The sequence below is a fragment of the Bos mutus genome, chromosome 12 (assembly GCF_027580195.1).
Source record: "Bos mutus isolate GX-2022 chromosome 12, NWIPB_WYAK_1.1, whole genome shotgun sequence".
In the NCBI taxonomy this organism is placed as follows: domain Eukaryota; kingdom Metazoa; phylum Chordata; class Mammalia; order Artiodactyla; family Bovidae; genus Bos; species Bos mutus.
In genome coordinates, this window is record NC_091628.1 from 71,973,263 (window position 1) to 71,990,452 (window position 17,190).

At 51.7% G+C, this 17,190-nt stretch overlaps 1 long non-coding RNA gene across 1 annotated transcript; it reads right to left on the reverse strand.

The window, feature by feature from the left end:
* Positions 1–5,305: 5,305 nt before the first annotated feature.
* Positions 5,306–14,465, reverse strand: LOC138990269 (uncharacterized). The gene is made up of 3 exons (XR_011466390.1): positions 12,880–14,465; positions 12,569–12,651; positions 5,306–8,944 (listed from the first exon to the last, which is right to left on the reverse strand). It is a non-coding gene; the product is annotated as an uncharacterized lncRNA (long non-coding RNA).
* Between the last annotated feature and the right edge of the window lie 2,725 nt (positions 14,466–17,190).

Genomic DNA, 17,190 nt, shown 5'->3' on the forward strand with positions numbered 1-17,190 from the left:
AGTAGCCATCATGGTCAACAAAAGAGTCCGAAATGCAGTACTTGGATGCAATCTCAAAAACGACAGAATGATCTCTGTTCGTTTCCAAGGCAAACCATTCAATATCACAGTGTCTGTACACGCGTGTGCAATCAGTGTCTGTACACATGTGTGCGATCAATGTCTACACGCGTGTGATCTGTGTACACACGTGTGCAACCAGTGTTTGTACATGTGTGTGGAATTAGTGTCCATACATGTGTGCGATCAGTGTCTGTACATGTGTGTACAATCTATTTCATACAAAGGAGAGCATGCCAACCCCACTGCCTCACCTGAAGTATTGGAAGCTGTTTCATTGCAGTACACGTAGAGCATCTTCATTATTTGAAATGCTTTATATATTTTATTGTTCGATTACACCAATGTTTATTGAAGCAGCCCACGGACAGTGGTTGGATTATCGCCGTTAGTCGGCTTTCACAAACAACGTTTGGTCGGGGGACACCGCTTCCTTCAAGACACTGCTCAGCCATCCCCCTGGCCATGCTGGGCACTGTGACCTGCTGCCTCTCTGCAGCCTCAGGGAAAGGCAGAGCGGGTTTTGGTGTGACCACCCCCAGTTCTCATCGCGGTGACACGCGGTCGGGAGTTTCCATCGCTGCCCTGCAGGGTTCGTCTGTTCACCGGGGACCCCGCGAGGCCTCTCAGGGGCTCGCGCTGCAGAAGGGAGACACCCCGTCTCCTTGCTGTTTTCCCAGCCGCACCTTGTGCGCGAGCGTAACAGGGCACAAGAGTGGGCCATCCACACGTGGGTCCTGCCCGCGGATCCTGCCAGCTCAGCGTGCCCTGGAGGGCCGGGCCGACTGGGCTGGAAAGCACCAGTAAAACTGCAGGGGTCACCGCACAGCCTGGGACGGAGGAGAGGCAGGGGCTCGGACGCACGCGGAGAGGAAGCTCAGCTCCTCCTCCACCGCCTTCCCGGGAGAGGCCTTGGAGAATCAGCACAACTCCTGAGCCACGCTTCGGGGGACCTCCAGTTGGAAACTGAGGTTCTCTTTCTGGGCTTTATTTTTAGGGCACATTTTCTTCCGTGTCTCTGTCCAAAGAATCCCCGCCCACCAAGCACTCCTGCTTCCACATGCGTTCACTTGGAAAATTGCTGCAGTTCACATGGTATCACACAGCAGTTCCTTGGAAAGAGCACCACGGCTGCCGCCTAAAAGTCAGTTTTTCAGAGGGAAACGCAAGCCCTCGGCTTGTCGTTGGCGAGAACTTCTCCGGTCATGGTCTAATACAGACCAAACTGGAACTCCCCGAAGCTAATAATTCCATTTGGTCACTCTCAGATGCTTCGCTTAATGAGGTCTTTTAGTGGCGAAACTGCCGATGAAGGAGCTAGCTACTCACACACCCTGATCACGACGGCATCCTCTGTGCCCCAGAAGATATCAGAAAAGCAGAGGGGAGGCAGGAGGACGGGGTCAGCCCGGCAATCAAGGCGGCCATGCAGAGCCTTGACCGTCCTGCCTACGCCTGGGGGCCCAGTTCCATGCCAGGTCCCGGCACAGCCAAAGCTCAGAGCCACTCGGGGCAGCCGTGCCAGGGCTGGATGTGTGTCCAGTTTCATGTGCCCTCTGGAGCCATGCCCACCTTGTCTTTCTGCGTGGAGCCAGACTCACCTATAAAAGTGCATGGGGGTGGGGGGAACTTCCCTGGCAGTGCAATGGTTAAGACTCAGCCTTCCAGTGCAGAGGGCAGGGGGTTCGATTCTTGGTCAGGGACCTAAGATCCCACATGCCTGGCGGCCAAAAACCAAAACATAAAAATGAAGCAATATTGTAACAAGTTCAATAAAGAGTTTAAAAAGTGGTCCATATCGAAAAATCTTAAAAAACACAACTGCACGGGGCCTTCCCCAGTGGTCCAGTGGGTAAGACCACTCCCTTCCAGCGCGACGGCAGCAGTTCCATCCCTCGGGAAACTAAGATCCCACATGCCACTCGGCGGGGCCAAGGGATACAAAGTGTTCTCAAAAGCAGTGGGCAGGTGTGTCTGGGCACCTGAGTGGAGGCGGGCGTTAGCGCCCCAGAGCAGGCCACAGCCCCTGTGATGCTCAGAATAGGACGCACCTGTTTACTTATCTTTGTTGCTCCTGAACAAGAACAGCTGCAGAAAGAAAAATATTGTGGATGATGAAAACATCTCCGTGTACGTGAGGGTTAGGTTGCAGAGACGGAGTGGGACTCTTCCTGCGGCACCGACAGGGGAGCTGGAGGGGCAGGGAACAGAGGCAGGAGGGGTCCTGTGCTCTAGGCACCGACTCTGCCCCTTCGGTTTCCTGGACAACCAAGCCAAGCTGGGATTTCACTCAAATTTACAAAGAAACCAGCACCCAGGGAAGGTTAGGAACTTGCCCCAGATTCGCTCTGAGGTCCAAGCTCGGCTTGGATTCAGAGCAGCGAACTGTGGACACTTTTGACCTCATATCCCCAGAGGTGAAAAGAGCTGAGCAAACCCTCCATACATAACTATGTATTTTTAAGCCACATGTAAGAACGGCCGTGCTAACATCCTACTTACATATTGTTTAAATCTTTTAAAGTATATTTATTTTTTAAGATTTGTCTGTGCTGGGTCTTACTTGCAGCAGGTGGGCTGTTTCCCAACAAGGGATCGAACCCAGGCCTCCTGCATTGGGAGTAACAAGTCTTAGCCACCAGACCACCAGGAAAGTCCCCGTATTACTTATATTTAAAAATCTGCACAACCATAAAAATGCTTAAAGTATGAGTTAAAGATTAAACAAACAGTGCCCTAGAATAATTGTGAGTTATTTTATTTATCCTACAGAAAACCTTTTTATCCTCCCTAAAACAATACCATTCTACATGATAATATTTTAGTGGACAGATTAAGAAGAGGTGGCAAGAATATACAGAAGAACTATACAAAAAAGATTTTCATGACCCAGATAATGACACCGGTGTGATCACTGACCTAGAGCCAGACATCCTGGAATGTGAAGTCAAGTGGGCCTTTGGAAGAAGCATCACTACGAACAAAGCTAGTGGAGGTGATGGAATTCCAGTTGAGCTATTTCAAATCCTGACAGATGATGCTGTGAAAGTGCTGCACTCAATATGCCAGCAAATTTGGAAAACTCAGCAGTGGCCACAGGACTGGGAAAGGTCAGTTTTCCCTCCAATCCCAAAGAAAGGCAATGCCAAAGAATGCTCAAACTACTGCACAATTGCACTCATCTCACATGCTAGTAAAGTAATGCTCAAAATTCTCCAAGCCAGGCTTCAACAGTACATGAACCATGAAATTCCAGATGTTCAAGCTGGTTTTAGAAAAGGCAGAGGAACCAGAGATCAAATAGCCAACATTCATTGGATCATGGAAAAAGCAAGAGAGTTCCAGAAAAACATCTATTTCTGCTTTATTGACTGTGCCAAAGCCTTTGACTGTGTGGATCACAACAAACTGTGGAAAATTCTGAAAGAGATGGGAATACAGACCACCCGATCTGCCTCTTGAGAAATTTGTATGCAGGTCAGGAATCAACAGTTAGAACTGGACATGGAACAACAGACTGGTTCCAAATAGGAAAAGGAGTTCGTCAAGGCTGTATATTGTCACCCTGCTTATTTAACTTACATGCAGAGTACATCATGAGAAACGCTGGACTGGAAGAAACACAAGCTGGAATCAAGATTGCTGGGAGAAATATCAATAACCTCAGATATGCAGATGACACCACCCTTATGGCAGAAAGTGAAGAGGAACTCAAAAGCCTCTTGATGAAAGTGAAAGAGGAGAGTGAAAAAGTTGGCTTCAAGCTCAACATTCAGAAAACGAAGATCATGGCATCCGGTCCCATCACTTCATGGGAAATAGATGGGGAAACAGTGGAAACAGTGTCAGACTTTATTTTTCTGGGCTGCAAAATCACTGCAGATGGTGACTTCAGCCATGAAATTAAAAGACGCTTACTCCTTGGAAGGAAAGTTATGACCAACCTAGACAGCATGTTAAAAAGCAGAGACATTACTTTGCCAACAAAGGTTCGTCTAGTCAAGGCTATGGTTTTTCCAGTGGTCATGTATGGATGTGAGAGTTGGACTGTGAAGAAAGCTGAGCCCCGAAGAATTGATGCCTTTGAACTGTGGTGTTGGAGAAGACTCTTGAGAGTCCCTTGGACTGCAAGGAGATCCAACCAGTCCATCCTAAAGGAAACCAACCTTGAATATTCACTGGAAGGACTGATGCTGAAGCTGAAACTCCAATACTTTGGCCACTTGATGTGAAGAACTGACTCATCTGAAAAGACCCTGATACTGAGAAAGATTGAAGGCGCGAAGAAAAGGGCACAACAGAGGATGAGATGGTTGGATGGCATCACCAACTCAATGGACGTGAGTTTGGTAAACTCCGGGACTTGATGAACAGGGAGGCCTGGCGTGCTGCAGTCCATGGGATCACAGAGTCGGACACGACTGAGCAACTGAACTGCACTAAAGTGAACCGAATGTGATTGAGGGCTTCCCTGGTGGCTCAGGTGATACAGAATCTGCCTCATACTTCACTGTTTTTGAGAAGCTTAGTTTAACATTTCCTGATACAGCATGTGGAGGTCTGATCCTAAGCTGTTTACTTTGTGATTCTAATGGCTTTCAAACTTGTAAAAAGTACTCCTCTAAGAAGCGCACATCTGAATAGCAATGAATAATTGACTTACTAAATCATGTTACTCATTTTTAGTTCTTATCTACCAATTATGCAAACATTTGGTTGAAATTCAGCTAGTAAATTTCCATCTTCCCTGATGTCAATTAGTTGTTCTTGCAAATTAATCATAAGTCACTACATATTAACATTTTTAGCATATGGAATTACAACCCATCATTTTGGGGAAGATTGTTAAATAAGACAGAAAATAAAGTATGCAGACAGGAGCATCTTAATAGATGACATACATCATTTGGGGCAATAATAGAGACTTTAGCCCATCTGTTCTCAAAAGCTGCTCTCAAAAAGCTGTAGTTTTCTTGGTCATTTAAAAAAAATCACTTTCATCTTTAAGCTACAAATTAAACGTGTTGCTTATTATTTTAAAGCTATCTGTTAAGACGTTTCCTCTGACAGCCATTTGTTTTCCCAAGGACAGGTCATGACGTTTGGACAGCTCTGGTGTCGTGTAAAAGAAAACTCTGTAATTCATCTTTAAGTTCAACGCTTAAGTTAACAGTTACAAGTTAACCAGAATGATTCTGGTACCACAGATATTCATGGTCCTTCCCCACCTCTTTATCTAGAACCACAGACGGCCTTTTACCTTTCATCTCTAAATCTGCGTCAGTGTCTTGATGACATCTGTAGCACCTGGCAGATATCTGTCTGCAAGAGTCTGACTTGAAACTCACTTACCCGGAGTCCGTTAGTGACTGTCTCCAGAGCCTCTCCATTTCTACTTCAGACAGTAGGACTGCTTACAGTTTTTCCATTAAATTTTTGACTTTAGGAAAACGACCATTTCTTATTAAGACTATGCGTCCTATGGTACATCTTTCTTCGGATACACAGGGGGTAATAGACCTTTTTCCAACTTAATTTTTGAAGCAAATACAGCCAACATTGTAAGTACTGAATACCCAGACACCCTGATTAGGAAGAAGGCATTTGCAGAGTCTCACAGATACCTGTTAATTACGAGAGGCAGACAGCACTTTTCAGGGGAGACAGATCTTAGCGAGGAGGTGGAGGTCAGCGTCTCCAGCAGTGGGATGTATGCACCCCGCGGACCCTGGACGAGGCGGGCAGGGACACGGCAGCCCCCCAGAGCCGCTCCTGCCAAAGACTCAGAACCTCGATCCACGCCTGGGAAAGCGTCAGACAAACCGAAGAGAGAGACGTCCCCGAAAACACCTGCACAGGACTCAGCAGAGGGCGCGGTCACAAAAGGCTGGGGAATAGCCCCAGATGGGTGTGTGGGGGTGACCCCACACTCTCACAAAGCGGGGAGAGACATCCCCGAAAACACCTGCCCAGGACTCTGCAGAGGGCGCAGTCACGAAAGGCTGGGGAACAGCCCCAGATGGGTGTATGGGGGTGACCCCACACTCTCGCAAAGCAGGGAGAGACATCCCCGAATACACCTGCCCAGGACTCTGCAGAGGGTGCGGTCATGAAAAGCTGGGGAACAGCCCCAGATGGGTGTGGGGGGGTGACCCCACATTCTCGCAGAGTGGGGTCCTGCTGGGGTCCGTCGGCGGGAACACGGGAGGAGGTCTGGGTCGGCCGCCTGGTGCCCCCGTGTCAGGCCGGGGTGGCACGTGGTAACTAGCTGGGAGCTAGGTGGAGGGTAAGGGGAGCTCTCTGGGCTAGTTTCCACAATCCTTCTGCGACTCTGAAATCATTTTTAAGCACGAAGCTGAAAAAGGAGCCTCTGTGTGCTTGCCCGCCTGCGTGCAGAGCCCCCTGCCGCCTGCCCCCCCCAACCCATGCGTGCTGCTCCAACCCGCTTCGTTCAGCTGCAGACGCTTCCCACGCGATCCCACGGCGCCAGGACAAAGGCGAGCATTTCAGCACGACGCCCGTTACTCTTTGTATTTTGGTTCTTTGAACCACAGCTGGAAGCGCTGCCTCCATGGGGTTGGACTAAAATTGCTGCTAAATCTGAAAGCTCAAAAGAGGCTTCGGAACCTCATCAAGCATTTAGTGGGATTTATAAAGTACTATGTTTAGCATGTTTTAAATGGTGGCGAAAATGTCATTCGTTTCCTGCGTTGGATTCTTCTCCGTTTTCACGTGTTTGATCTCTGTCTCTCATCATGGTGATTTTAACTATTATGAGCCAATATTGCAAGACACAACCTACACTTGGGAGCGGGTTACCCTCCAAGGTTACCCTCCCCCACCCCTGGTTACCTTGGAGGGTAACCCTTCCCCTCCAGGGGAAGGTGAATCCATCACTCAGACCCTCCCAGCAGCTGTGGGTCCTGGGACCTCGTCGGGCTGAATCAAGTGTCCAGCTGGACCTGCGGAGGCCACCACCCGCCAAGCTGGGGCAGCAGCGTCCCTTCATCCTATCTGCTGCATCCCTGTGCCGCACTAAGCTGCTCGGCCGTGTCTGGCTCTGTTGCCCCGCGGACTGCAGCACGCCAGCTTCCCTGTCCTCCACCGTCTCCCAAGTTTGCTTAGACTCATGACCATTGAGTTGGTGACGCCATCCAACCATCCCATTCCGTCACTGGCTCCTCCTCCTGCCCTCGATCTTTCCCAACATCAGAGTGTTTTCCAATGAGTTGGCTCTTCACATCAGGTGGACAGAATATTGGAGCTTGCAATGATGCTCTCCTTAAAATCAGATCATCTGCAAATCCAGCAAGAGGCCATGCAGGGTGTTTGTGATTCTGAATGAGCCTCCAGCGAGCCACTGTTACCTCTGGAGCGAGACCTCCTGGCCAGGCCCCCCACAGCACGCCGCAGGAGCCCTCCCCCAGAGCCCGACTCAGTGAGGCCACTCTGAATATTTCAGTTAGAGGAAAATAAACATTGGCAGAAATCTGGAATTTTTTTGCCTCGCTGCCCAAAGCTGTGCTGTCCGATAAAGTAGCTATTTAAGTCAAACTGCAAATTAATGGAAGGTAAGGTGGCTCAGCGGTAAAGAATCTGGTGCCAATGCTGGTTATGTGGGTTTGAGCGGTGGGTCGGGAAGATTCCCTGGAGAAGGAAATGGCAACCCACTAAATGGCAACCCGCTACAGTATTCTTGCCTGGGAAATCCCATGGACAGAGGAACCTGGAGGGCTACAGTCCATGGGGTTGCAAAGAGCTGGACACGACTGAGCGACTAAACCACAGCAATAAATAAACTGTAGTCATGCATTTTCAAGAACCACACTTCAAGTGCTCTGTGTGCAAAGGCCACGCTGCACGGAGCGGATGGAGAACACGGCCAGTTCTCCTGGGTGCGCTACCCGGTGGGCTCACACTTCAGAGAAGCGCCAGTAATCCCCTGGGCCTGAGTCCTGCTGGGGACCGACGGGCGGTGGGCACAGGCTGGAGCCAGCCCGGGCTGGGGGGTCCTCCCTGCCCCCTTTCCCACGTCGTTCCATCCCCGCAGCTGCCAGGCCCTGTGCCCCCGCTGGAGTATGGGAGACTGAGCCCCTTCCCAACCCCGCTGGGCGTCAGCGTACACTTAGCAATGTCTGAAAAGCCCCACGGCATCCTTGGGTCTCACTCCCCATAAATCAAGCAAAATAAGTAGCTCAGGCTGCCACATTGGAGCGAGTATATTTGTCCTGTGGTTTGTTACGGAGCAGGCTGCTTGTTAAGGGCTCAGAGGAGTCCAGCTCTGGCCGAAAACTCTGCAGAAGGTGTTGCCGCGTCCCTGTGCTGGCAGGAGACAGTGTCAGCTGGCGCGGCTGCAGGTGGGGGCCTGGAGGGAGAGGCGGGCAGGGACAGGGCGCCGAGGGTGGTGGGCGAGGGAGGCCAGAGGCAGTGCTGCTGGCGGCTGGAGCTGCCCCCAGGCAGGTTTTCAGGGGCCTGAAAGGACTGAGTCGTCACGCCCAGGCCTGAATTCGCAGCATAAATTACCGTCTGCCCGGGCAAGGAGGCACACGCCACTTTCCAAAACTGGAAAAGCTCCGTCAGTGGGGCCGAGCCATCAGCCAGCCGCCCAGTCCCCGCAGCCGGCGGGGAGAGGAAGTCCTTTCCTGGAGGAGCGTCCCGCTCCGAGGATCCAGGAGAGGGGACTCGGGGCGCCCGGCCTCTGCTGGCTGGCCGTGACGGGAGGGCGAGGCAACCCGTGACGAGGTGGTCGTGGTTCAGGAGAACAGTCTCCCTGCCCGCTCGTCACCAGGGATGGTGGAGCCGGAATTCTGCTCCTTTTCGCTCGCCTCCGAAGGGAGAAAGGATGGCTTGCCGTGGTGGGAACCGGAGGGTGCACAGCTCGTGTCTGTAACAGGAAACAACATCTGCTCTCACTCAGGGACCAAGTCATATTTTTCAGAGTCTGGCTGAGCAATTGGGTTTCCTTTTACTGGCAACCCCAGCTCGGCGCCTTATGAATCTGAAGCTAACACCTTTCCCTTAACTTGTTCCTTCTGCGGACACGTGGGAAAACAGAAAGGCTTCCATTTCCCCTCCGCGCGGTGCTCTGACTGCCCTCAGCACACCCTGGGGCTCCCCCGGCTCAGAGGAGACACCTTCACGCGGACCTGCCCCTCTCCCAGACACAGCCTCGCAGTGCAGGTCCGCCGGTCCTGTGGCCAGAATCCCGGTGGCCAGGTCTGCGAGAGGTCTTTCTTTTGTCCAACAAGGGAAGAGATGGGAACTAAGTTACTTTTTAAAAAAGAAATTATGTAATTTTAATTGAAGGGTAATTGCTGTATGACATTGCTGTGGATTCTGCCGCACATCAGCGTGAATCAGCCACACGTATATACAGAACCTCGAACGATGGTACTAAGCTACTTTTTAAACAGGGGTCTACACACACACACAGGATCATCTGTGGAGCACGTTCAGCTTACGGGCGCACTTGACGACTTCTTCCTGTGCATACACCAGGTCAAGCTCTCAAACATTCTCAGCACCAGAAATTTCCCCTCACACAGCCTCCTGGTTCTGTTACAAATAGAGCTGCTGGGTCCCATCCCACCCCAGAGGCAGCCCGATTCTGATTTCTGCATACACGGATTCCTCCCCTGACCCGGGCCCTCACTGCAGGCAGCTCAGCCCTCAGGACAAGCTCATATTAACCCAGACCATGAAGCAGCGACATCGGTTTGCTAATCTGTGGCTAGAAATGCCGTCTTCCCAGGGACTCATTCCTGCAGGCCAAGTCACGCTGGTGCTGGTCACCTTCCTGAGATGCTGGTCCTGGGGCGAGAGCTGGGTGAGCTGTGCTCACCTTTCTTGCTGTGAACGTCCAGGCCCACGACTCTTTAGAAATGCAGTAACCCCGATGCCAACGTGAAAAGGAGGGGCAACACCCAGTGCTGAAGAGGACACGGAGCGGCTGGAACTCCATGGGGAAATGACCTTGAGAAAGCATTGCAGACTCCACGGAGCGAAGCAAGCGCCTCCCCCAGTCCAGCAAACCTGTTTCTATCACACCCAACAGACGTCTGCCCACCAAGGCCAAGTGCTAAAACAGCCACAGCAGGTTTACTTGTAAGAGCCCACCCTGGAAGTTACCCGGAGGCCCACCTGCGGGAGGACGGATGCGTGTAACGAAGTGCCGTCCACCAGCGGGGTGGGCGCGGACAGGGACGCCTCTGGGAAGTGGCTGAGCCTGGGTGGATTACAAGCAACAGGAGCTCGGGCCAGCTTAACTCAGAGTGAGCCTTATCAGGGGTCCCTGGGGGCCTTGTGGCTAGGATTCTGGGCTCTCACTGCCATGGCCCGAGTTCCATCCCTGGTCGGGGAACCGAGATCCCACAAGGCACACAGCCAGGAAAAAAAAAAAGCTCAGAATATTTCTTCTCTCTGCTTACTGGCCTTCTTCACCCGAAAGGAAGGCCTAGAAAATGAACTCACATTCTGTATGATCAGACAAAGGAAGATGAGGATGATTTTGACAGACCTCTGCAGCCACTGAGGTGCTTTTCACAGGCACACAAACTCTTCGCGGTCAACAGAATCACGGACGAGGGGAGCCCTCTTGGGGCTGATTTCCCAAATCGACGACTGCGAATTTGAATCGGAACTTGTACCGGTGGTGACCAAGCCCTGTGTTGGGGAACCCCGACGGGGCACCACAACCCCCGGTGTGCGCCAAGACGCTTGGTATTTCCAAGGATTACACAATAAAGTTCCGGGGATGAGGAGCTCGGCGGAGGCCACGACTTCTGGTCGGCTTGCAGAGCTCCAAGCCTTCGTGGAGCTGGGGCTTCCTTCAACTGCTGAGCTGAGACGCAGGAACCAGGAGGACTTCTACACGGACGAGGCAGGGGTGGCCGTGCCCGGGGGGCTGAGGTCAGAGCCGCTACGCAGACGGCCAGGGGTGCTCGCCCCGGCTGGAAACGCTGCTCCTGTGAGGATGACCGAGATGCTGGTTTTAATCTCGGTATACTGGCATTATTTTCTCAGTCATCTAGTTGTGAGGATGCAACTCCTTAAGCCGTTTGGACGTCACCACCTAATAAGCAGTGTTGTCAGGTATTTCTCTGGGCCGACGAGCGCCGTGCAGGGTCACCGCGGCCCTGACGGGGCCCTGAGCCTGGGTCCGGAGCGGTCGGCGGCCCTGCCCCCAGGCTGACCGAGGAGGCGCAAACAAGCCCCGTGCTTTCTTTGTGAGATTCTCCGCCATCCTGCCCGAGCGGAACGGCTCGTCAAGCTTCAGCGCTCATCATCCCCGCAGCGAACATAGACTTTAAAGTGTTATTGAAGGAAAACACCCTGTTAACAGCGATCACTCCACAGTGACCTTCAGAATCCGATCGGGTGTCTGTCCCTCAGCTAGGAGCTGGCCGCCCCAGGCCGGTCAGTAAAGTGAAAATCTCTTTTGCTGCAGAGTGAGTATGTCTTTTTTTTTTTTTTTTTTTGCAAAATTAGAGCCTTCTTAGAAGCCAGAGGCAGCAGAAGACAAAAGCTGAGGAGCAGGGTTATAAATGAAAAGCAAACAAAGCAGAAAGCATCGGCACTCAGAGAGAACTCAGTGGACGAATCCTCTGGGGAAAGCTGCCTGTGTCCAAACGTGGTCTCTGATTGAGCTGCTGGGAGGAGCAGACAGCGCTTCCCGGACCACCTCTGACAGTGGTCTGCATCTCATCACAGCCCAAGAACACGGCCGGACCAGCCCAAGACGCGGCTCACATGCGCTCCTGCCAGGCGCTGGTGCCCAGCCGGACGGGAGTGCCCCAGTGCCCCAGGCTCCTCTCTGCACACCCAGCCCCCCACGGACGCTTGACCCAGAGCCCAGACCCCCTGCCTTCTGGACACCGGCACCTCTAGTCCCTGACCCGTGACTCCTCTCCAGCCCTGGTGCCCTGGCTTCCGCGTCCTCACCGGGAGCTGGGAGTCTTAATCTTTTCTACCTCGTGCTGTCTCTGTAAAGTCAGATTAACAAGTACACTAGAAGTAGTCATCGGCTTTTATTATTCTTAAGATAAATGTCTGATAAGGGGCTGCTGAGTCAAGTGACGAGACTAGTTTTTTTGGCTTTTGAAAACTTTCCAAGGGAAAAGTTTAAACCAAGTTGCCTTTTTTTTTTTTTTTTTAAGAAAGGGCCTGTTCCCCTGAGTGTTGGATATTTTAATTTTTACAAACGTGCTGATCTGAACTGTAGACACCGTCTCCTGCTGTACCCACCCCAGCCCCGGGGTCATCTGCTGGTCTACTGTTCTTAAGGTCAAGCAGAATTCTGGAGCATTTTCCATAATAACTCCAACCCCTGTTTCTGAATTTGACAGTTTCGCTCACTCTGAGAGCACATGCTCTTCACCGCGGCAGGGCCGCCCTGGTCTGGAGAACCCCGGGGGTGTGTCATCCCAGCTCCCACCTCACCACGCCCAGCACACAGCCCCTCAGGTGCTTTGGGAGCAGAGCTGCAGAATTCTAAAACCCATCTCCTTACCAACTGAGCAAGACGCTCACAGCTGCGAAGGGAGGGCAGACACAAGCACCCCGAATGGATGCCCTTTCTCCAGAGGCAGAGTCCTAAGAAGACACACGTGAAAAATAAAACTTCACTACAGAGGAAAAGCTTAAAGAAACAACATTCATCACAAAAGAAAAAAATCGCATTGACAATTTCAAACAGAGACAAGTCTATCTTATTAGAGGAGAGAAAGAGATCCAAATTAATTAAATATAAAAGGAGAAAGTAAGTTTAGTTCAGAGGAAGGAAAAGCACAATATAATATACACAGGAATAGAAGCAGGCACCTTGGGGGCGTCCCAGGCGGCTCAGTGGTGAGGAATCCTCCTGCAATGTCGGGGATGTAGATTCCATCCCTGGGCTGGGAAGATCCCCTGGAAGAGGAAATGGCAACCTACTCCAGTGTTCCTGCCTAGAGAATCCCATGGACAGAGGAGCCTGGCGGGCTGCACTCCATGTGGTTGTAAAGAGTCAGACACGACTTAGTGACTAAACCACCTCACCACTGCCATTACAAAAGAAAGGAAGGAGACACTTTTTATTAACGAGCTAAAAATTAAAGAATTGTATGAAATAAATGAGGAAGTGTTGGAACATAAAGTGGAAAGAATAGACTTGCCTGTGGAATATTTTCGTGTTTGAAATCGAATAGTCCTGTAGAATTAAACGGCCTTAACAAGCGGAGAGAACTCAGACAACCTACAGAACAGAGCCAGAAGCAGGAGGAGGGCGGCCAAGGTGTAAAGCGGCGTCCTCGTCTGGCGTGGGAACCAGGGCCCTAGTGGCTGCACACGACGGGTGGGGAGGTGCTCGTCTTTTATTTGGGGGGAGAGTTTGGGGAGAACTGGTATGAACTCTTCTCCAAAGGTTTGGTAGAATTTGGGGTGAGTCAGTCTGAAAAGTGAAGTGTTAGTAGCTCTGTCGTGTCTGACTCTTTCCTACCCTATAGACTGTAGCCCACCAGGCTCCTCTGTCCATGGAATTCTCCAGGCCAGAACACTGGAGTGGGTAGCCTTTCCCTTCTCCAGGGAACCTTACCAACCCAGTGATCGAACCCAGGTCTCCTGCATTGCTGGCAGATTCTTGACCATCTGAGCCACCAGGGAAGCCCAAGAATACTGGGGTGGGTAGCCTATTCCTTCTCCAGTGGGTCTTCCCAACCCAGGAATCAAACTGGAGTCTCCTGCCCTGCAGGCGGATTCTTCACCAGCTGAGCCAGCAAGGAAGCCCCTGAGTCAGTCTGGGGTCTTCTTTTTTGGCAGCTGTTCGTTTGTTTGTTGTTTTTTACGGATTCAACCTCTCCATCTGCCCCTCCCCCTCATCTGTACCTGAGTCCCCAAGCCCCCAGGCCACAGACAGGTCCTGGTCCTGGTCCTGGTAGGATCCAGGCCGCAGAGCAGGAGGGGAGCAGCGGGCATCTGCCGCTCCGTCGCTCTCCATGGGGGCTTGTGCCACCCGAACCGGGCCGTGCCCTGCAGCCCAGGCTCACAGGCAGGGAGGCGCGGGCAGGAAAGAGCAGCTCCTGGAGGAGGGCGTGGGTACGGACGCCCCGCAGGCCTGGTCCACGATGCGGAGTCCAGCCTCGGAAGCGTCTCCTGCAGAGCTGACCTTGGGAACACCTCTGGACGTGACCACACATGAAATGTCCTCTGGTTTCCAGGGCACACGACCCTTAATTATTCCCCAGTCAGCGCCCCAGGCCCACCCTGGGTCCCCCCACCCCCCTGGGCGCTTGACCGTGTGGACGCCAGCTGTCCTGAGACAGCTCGCTCTTATGGGAAAAAGCTTTCTTTCAAAATTCAAAGCTATTGAATTCCAATGTCATCAAAGTCAAATTTTCCATTAAAATTTCTATTGACCTTTTCCCATAAGAGTAACTGAATTGATTCTAAACCCATTTTGAAAGCCTGGGGCAAGGGCTATTCAATCCCAGATCTGAGGCCCCTCACCGGCTTGCAGACCGCGCCCCCCACCCCCTACCCCACCGGGCGTCTCTCCTGTGGAGTGGAAGCAACGCGTCTTTCAGACACAGCAGGACCCGGGCTGTGGAGGAGTCTGGTCTCTAAGGGTCAGGAAGACACTCCTCCCCATCAGTGATGGAATGACCTACACGGCTCCAATCACCCCCACCCTCCACAATCCCTCTAGGTTCTACAGACTCACCTGGTGACCAGCAAACTTACAGAAGGTTAAGAAAGGACTTAAAAATATAATCACTGTTTATTTCTCGTTAGAAAAATGACGTACCTATTAGCAATACTTTATAAGCAACTAAAAATAGAAAAGGACAAAGTAGACTTTTACTTTTAATACAAATAGTATAGATGCTGTGTTTTCAAAAATTGGAAAGAAAGCAGCAAACACACTTTTAAAACACTCATGATTCACGAGAGAGACCCCAGCACGCGCACGAGCGTGGCCACTCCACTTCGCCGGCTCGAGGGCCTGGAACGGAACGAGGCAGTATCTGTGAGCTCTCTGACCCCGTGCACATCTGAGCGGCCGCCAGAAATTCAGCGACTTTTGGGTAAACTGCCCACCCCTGCGTTATCTCAGAGACACAGTGTGCTAAAGCCCGAAGACGCCTATAGGTCAGTGCTGGATAGAACTGATTTTAAAAGCTGTTTATTCACAGCTGCGTCTGCTCACAGAAATAAACCAGCGTCCACTGGACCCAGCCTACCGGGCTTTCTTTGTGGGCAAATTAGTAACACAAGCAAATTTTGTGAGTCTTCGGGAGACACTAAAAAGGAAGGTGTATTTTTTTCAAGACACAAAGTTTGATACCTAGCGATCAGACCCGCTTCACTAACGGTACTCTTTGGGACGGCCACATTCTATCTCAGTTTCTCTCTGTTGGATCACACGTGGTTAGAAGGGTTAGGGTTAGGGACTCCTGCTTATTTCCATTTCTCAATCACCAAAATCCGGAAATCAGCACTGATGTAATGCCACCCTCTGACCCATGGACTGCATTCCGATTTCCCAAGTTGCCCACGTCCTCCGCAGACGGAGGGTCCACCTGGACACACGGTGCATCCCCAGTCTCGTTCCGTCCAGCCCAGGTCCTCAGCCTCCACTCTCTTCTAAGGACCTTGACAGTTGCAAAGGGCACAGCCCAGTTTCCTTGTTCAGTGTCGCTCGATTTGTCTGATATTTCCTCACGATTGTATTCACAATACGCACTTTTGACAGGAGTACCACCAAAGCAGCGCTACGATCCTCGCGGCGGGCTAAGTCAGGAGGAGTGCAGCGTGAATTTGTCTCGTTGCTAATGATGTGGGCTTTCACCCCCCGGTCAAGTGGTGTCTGCCAGGCTTGTCCATGTGACAGTCACTGCGGGTGACGAGATGCTCTGAAATGGTGTTTATCTGTCCTGATTCTCATCAGTGATGACCCTTGCCTTCAAGCACCACAGGGGGGCCACGGGCTGTGTCTCTAATTCCCTCCCTCGCTCTAATTCCACCAGCTGATATTTCCTTACTGACGCGTTGACTGATTTATGTCAGAAGGGTTCCATGGATTCTTACTGTTCAGTGGGTCATAACCTCTTGTGATCCTTGTTTATTTTGATGCTCCGACTTGGCCCATAGATGCTCCATTGCGTTGGCTCCTGTGTTGGTTCTGACATTCCCAACATCTCTGACGTTGTCTTACTTTCCGGGACAGGATGTCTGGGCTCAGTTGCATTTCCCCTGTGCAGGCAGGAACCAGCCGTGCTTCTGCGGGCCCTGGCTCCTTCAGTGGAGGGCGGTATTAAACCAAGATCTGAGCCATGTGTGCCCACTGGCACTGGACTGCCCTGTTCCTAAGCCTTCAGTGGGCAGGACTAGGAAATGTGCATCCACGCACATCAGCATCAGCTCCCCTATCTACACGCACATCGGCATCAGCTTCATTTAGACGTGTTAAAAGCCATGGGTCCCTGCTGATATAACTAATTCTAATCCCTACAACAGAGATCACTGAAGCTCCCCCATTTCCATATTTGTAATCTTTTAAGTATTTGGAACACGGTCCTCATTATCTGCAGTGCATTTACTTATCTTCTCAGTTGCCTGTAAGACAGACCTTCTGGCTTTCAGACCATTCAGGCCATCTATTTGGCATTAATACTGCCTGCTCAGCCACGAAGATGTCCTCCCCAGCCCAGCCCTGCTAATCTTGCTGGTAATGCTACTGAATCCCCAGCCCCCAGCCCCACTGAATCCCCAGCCCCCAGCCTCTAGCCCCACTGAATCCCCAGCCCCCAGCCCCACTGAACCCCCAGCCCCCAGCCCCACTGAACCCCCAGCCCCCAGCCCCACTGAATCCCCAGCCCCCAGCCCCACTGAATCCCCAGACCCCAGCCCCACTGAATCCCCAGCCCCCAGCCCCACTGAACCCCCAGCCCCCAGCCCCACTGAATTGACAACGGTCCTACCTTCAGCAAATACTGTTCCCGTTACAAGTACCGTGCTTTTCTTGTGTAATTCTCTTTATTCTGAATTCATTGTTGTCTGAAGTTAAGACATACATTTTCAAACCACTTTTTCTCTTGGAATACTGTATGATTTACAGAAAAGTTACAAGTATAGGCAGTCCCATATACCCCTTGC